General features: G+C 41.7%; 1 non-coding gene across 1 annotated transcript; it reads right to left on the bottom strand.

Annotated features, from left to right (window-relative positions):
- Positions 1 to 248: 248 nt before the first annotated feature.
- Positions 249 to 352, bottom strand: LOC148571911 (small nucleolar RNA R71). The gene has a single exon (XR_015880436.1). It is a non-coding gene; the product is annotated as a small nucleolar RNA R71 (small nucleolar RNA).
- Positions 353 to 5056: the final 4704 nt, after the last annotated feature.

Here is a 5056-nt window from a genome sequence, read left to right as displayed (position 1 = left end):
ATCATTGTTCATTTGGTGGAAGTGCTAATGAAGACCCAAACCAACATCTCACAAAATTTCTGAGAATTTGTGACACTGTGAAGTCCAATGGAGTCCAGGAAGATGCATATAAACTGCTTTTGTTCCCATTTTCACTTAGGGACAAGGCAGCTAAGTGGCTGGAATCATTCCCAAGGGGGAGCCTAACAACCTGGGATGAGGTGGAAAGCAAGTTTCTGGCACGTTTCTACCCCCCACAAAAGGTCAATAGGCTTCGATCTGAGGTTCAGACGTTTAGACAACAAGATGGTGAAACTCTCTACGAGGCATGGGAGAGATTCAAAGATTTGACAAGGAAATGCCCACCAGACATGTTCCATGACTGGGTGCAATTGCATATTTTCTATGATGGACTGTCTTATGAATCAAGGAAGGCTGTAGACCATTCATCAGGAGGTTCATTGAACAGGAAAAAGACTGTGGAAGAAGCCATTGAAGTGATTGAGACAGTGGCTGAGAACGAGTACTACTATGCATCAGAGAGACACAACACTAAGGGAGTCATGGAGCTGAACCATGTTGATACAATTCTAGCCCAAAACAAGGTGTTTACCAAGCAACTAGCAGAGCTCACCAGGAAATTAGAAACAAAACAAGTGGCTGCAATACACACACAAGAGCAAGAGGAAGAAAGCACTGAAGGAGGTGATTGGGAAGAGGCCAATTATGTAGGAAATCAACAAAGGCAACCATATGATCCACATTCCAACACTTACAACCCAGGCTGGAAAAACCACCCAAACTTTGGGTGGGGAAACCAGCAAAACCAACATAACAAGTCCACATACCAAAACTCCAACCAAAGATCATACCAAGCCACACAAAACACTTACTCTCAACCACCATATCATGGCCAAAATAATCAACCTACCCAACCTAACCCGAACCAACAATTTCAAGATCAATTAAACAGGATAGAAGGAGTGCTGGCACACATGGGTCAGGACATAATTGAATTGAAAAGCTTCAGGGATGATGTGAGAACTACCTTAAGAAACCATGGTGAAAAACTCAAGAGGATGGAGTCTCAAGTAGGAGAGCTATCTCAACAGGCCCCCAAATCAACTGCAGTGTTCCCTAGTGACACAGAAAAGAATCCTAAAGGGGAACAAAAGGGAGTGAGATGGGAAGAATGCAAAGCCATCACCATATTGAAAGAAGTCTCAGAAGAAGAAGGAATCAGATCCTCAGAACAGGAGCCAGAAATCTTGAAGGAAGGTGTGGAGGAAGCTAAGCAGGAAAGTGAAACTGAGCAAGCCAAGGAACTGCAAAAAGGCACGATGGAAACATACCAACCAAAAGCACCATTTCCTCAGAGGTTAGGAGAAGGTGAAAAAGGGAAAACCTATTCAAGGTTTTTAGAGACATTTAAGTCTCTCCATATCAATATTCCCTTTCTTCAGATTCTCCATCAAATGCCTACACACATCAAGTATTTAAAGGAATTGTTGAGCAAGAAAAGAGTTTTGAAGGGAGGACAAACGGTAACAATGAACAAAGAATGCAGTGCCCTCATCAAGAAGGACACAGTCTCTAAGAAAACAGACCCAGGAAGTTTTCATATTCCTTGCATCATAGGAGAAACAAAAATTGACAGAGGATTCTGTGATCTAGGAGCTAGCATAAATGTGATGCCTCTAACTCTTATGAAGAGGCTACAACTGAATGAGGTGAGATCCACTGATGTAATCATACAACTGGCTGACAAAACTCAGAAGCAAGCTGAAGGGGTGGTTGAGAATGTGCTGGTGAAAGTGGGAGATTATTACTTCCCCACAGACTTTGTCATTTTGGACATGGAGGAAAGCTACCTACACCCTATCATTCTGGGAAGACCTTTTCTAGCCACTACTAGAGCGCTCATAGATGTAGAACAAGGAGAGCTAATTCTGAGAATACATGATGAACAGCTCATTTTCAAAGTTTTCAAACCTGCATCTGAGCCTGAACCAGAACCTGAAAAGCCTAAGGATGATAGTAGTCATCTGTGTTTGGAGGAAAGTAATCCAGCAGCTGAAACTCTAAAACAGTCTTTTGAAGGCAAACAGGAGTTGCAAGAGTTAAAGCCACAAGAATCAATGGAAACAGATCAGAAGGATCCTCCTAGCATAAGGGTCAATGAAGAAATCCTCAAGAGAAAGGGAAGAATGATAGGGAAATTGCCAAGAGGGTGGAGAAACAAGAAAATTCCCACTGAAGGTTTTTCTCCGGGAGATAAAGTGATATCAAGTCATTATCTGCCAATCCCACCTGGCCTCAAAACCATTCCTTCCCAGCTCCCTCAAGTGTTCACAATCAGGAAAGTTCTTTCTATGGAACATTTAGAGGTCATGAAGGAATCAAGTGGAGACGTTTGCATAGTGAGAGGAGAAGACGTCAAGCACTACAATCCACCCTAACAAGGGACAACCGTCAAGCTAGTGACGTTAAAGAAGCGCTTCATGGGAGGCAACCCATGTTTTTAATATCCTTACTCTTTTTTGTGTTGTTTTGCATCTAATAAAGCATGGTTTCTTATGCATGAACTTGAATCCTCAGGACAACTGCTGAAAGAGTGCACTAAACATTGCATATAAAATACAATTTGTCTCTAAGTTTGGTGTGCCTAAGGGCACCCCAAACTTTATTCAAAATGCATTCAATTTTTCATGCAAAGAGCACAACCAAACATTAAGTTTGGTGTTCCTCTTTGAACACGGTTCATGAAAAGCAAGAAGTTCCTCTGGATTTCGAAATTCATGACAAGTAGACCATTCGCATGTTTTAATACTTTGGTTTCAATTACTTAGGGTAGTAACTTTGTTTAGAATCAAAGAGCCAAAGTGACTATGATTTATTAGAATTATGCACATTCATTAAGGACAACCAATATGGATTTCATGTCATCAGGAGACTTTACCAAACACTAAGTTTGGTGTCCAATAATAAGTGTGCATACATACAAAAGTCACGGCTATAAGCTCATGGAGTCAATCATTGATTTACATGTGCAAGTACTATTCATCATTCACATGGACCGAAAAATGATAGCAAACTTGTTTGTTTGTGCAGGTACAAAAGAAAAGACAAAAATGGAGGAAAAAGACAAAGGGAGGTACGGTGCTTGGTCAAAAAGAAAGTTCACAAGTCTTTGAAGCTAACACATGGGAAAAGGAAGTTCTGCAAGAAAAGATTGCTACATGTACAACCTAATGCACCCAGAATACTTCCAAGAAAATGAAAAGCAATTCGTCCTTCTCCCTAATTCATATATTTACCATCAAGCCACCCTTCACAAACCACCCTAGCCGTCCATTTTTCACTTAAGGGCCCTATAAAGAACCACTTGGGGAACGAGTTCAACACCACCAAATCTCCTTCATGCACATTTTCTTCATCATAGCATAAACTATCTCTTGCCGAAAACAACCTCCCCACATTTCCAACAACACTTCTTGCTTCACCTTGTCAACTTTAGCTTGTCACTTACCCCAAAACTAAAGAACCAATGGCAGCTTCATCTAGCCACAAAAGAAGAAAAGACAAGCAACCAATGGAGGAGAACAGGGAATTCGATGCAAGGAGATACAAATCAGTTTTCCATGAGATTCAAGCCGAATGGATGAGACCTAAAAGGGTACTAGCTGAGGTTCCCTTTGACCTTGAAAAGGATGAGTTCCCAGGTGTTTGGGAGAAGATCAAAAAGAGGAAGTGGGAGCTCCTGACTAAGCCAATCACTAAAATCAACATCAACTTGGTGAAGGAGTTCTATGCAAATGCAGTGAGGGAAGACTCAACCAAGAAACCCACATACAAAAGCTATGTGAGAGGGGTGGAAGTTGACTTCAGCCCCAAGGCAATCATGAAAACTCTTGGCCTGAAAAACATACATTTCAGCCAAGCAAGTTATGAGGAAAGGATGATAGGAGAACCTGACTACACGACTATTGCTGAAGATCTTTGTGCCATCAGAGCTGAATGGGTGAGAAAAACAAGAGGGGCTCCAAGAGTCTTGAGAAGGGGAGACCTAACACCTGAAGCTAAAGGGTGGTATGCAATAGTTAGGAGATCCATCCTACCCACTGCAAACTCTTCAGAAATAGTCCCTAAAAGAGCCATCTTGCTTCATTGCATTATGGTGGGAGGGGAGATCAAAGTTCATAAACTCATTGCTGAACAGATACAAGAGTTTAGTGAGAAAAGTGACCCTGAATCCTGGCTTCACTTCCCTAGCACCATCATTAGACTATGCATCGATGCCCAAGTACCACTTGAAGATGAAAGACCTAATTGGATATATCCTGGATTGGCCATAACTGCGTACAGAATGACTCTTGGCCCAACTGCTCCAAGACACACAAGAAGAAGAAATGAAGAAGGGCAACAAGCGGAAGCAGAGCAAGAAGCAGAACAAGAAGGACAGGAAGGAGAAGACAGAGAAGAAGAGCAAGAAGAGCAAGCAATCCCAGAAAGAAGACAACGAATTCCCAGAGACCCCATGGATATGAGCAGAATGCAGGAAATCATGGAAGGAATGTCTCAACAATACATGAGGTCTCAGGAGAGACAAGAGGACTTTCACCTAAAAATGATGGATATGCAAAGGAACTTTGAATCAAGATTCTTAGATCTGCAAAGGGAACAGAATTTACACTTACAGGAATCCTTCAGCCACATATGCCAACACCAAGATGCCAATGTCTTGGCAATCAAGGAAGCCACCACTTTACAGAATGCAAGATACTCAGTCCAAGCTGATTACAACATCAGTTCGCAAATCAAGCTTAACTACATAGGGGAACATCTACACAAGATGGACCCAGCATTCCCAGCTTTTGATGAGTATTTCAAAGGGAGGAAAGAAGGAGAAATAAACAAGGCAATGATCCTTGAAAAAGGAGTGGAAGAAACAATGAAAAAGGCTGGATTCTGGAAAAAGCTCATAAGAAAAGACAAAGGAAGCACAAGTGGTCAAAAAGAGGCAGGAAGCAAGAAGAAGCAGGATCCCAAGAATTAAGAAGAACCAAGCAATAAATAA

This window comes from Arachis ipaensis, chromosome B3, assembly GCF_059453495.1.
Source record: "Arachis ipaensis isolate K30076 ecotype BB chromosome B3, ASM5945349v1, whole genome shotgun sequence".
Lineage (NCBI taxonomy): Eukaryota > Viridiplantae > Streptophyta > Magnoliopsida > Fabales > Fabaceae > Arachis > Arachis ipaensis.
Note: the sequence above shows the minus strand (reverse complement) of the source record. Positions and strands in the feature narration are given on the sequence as shown.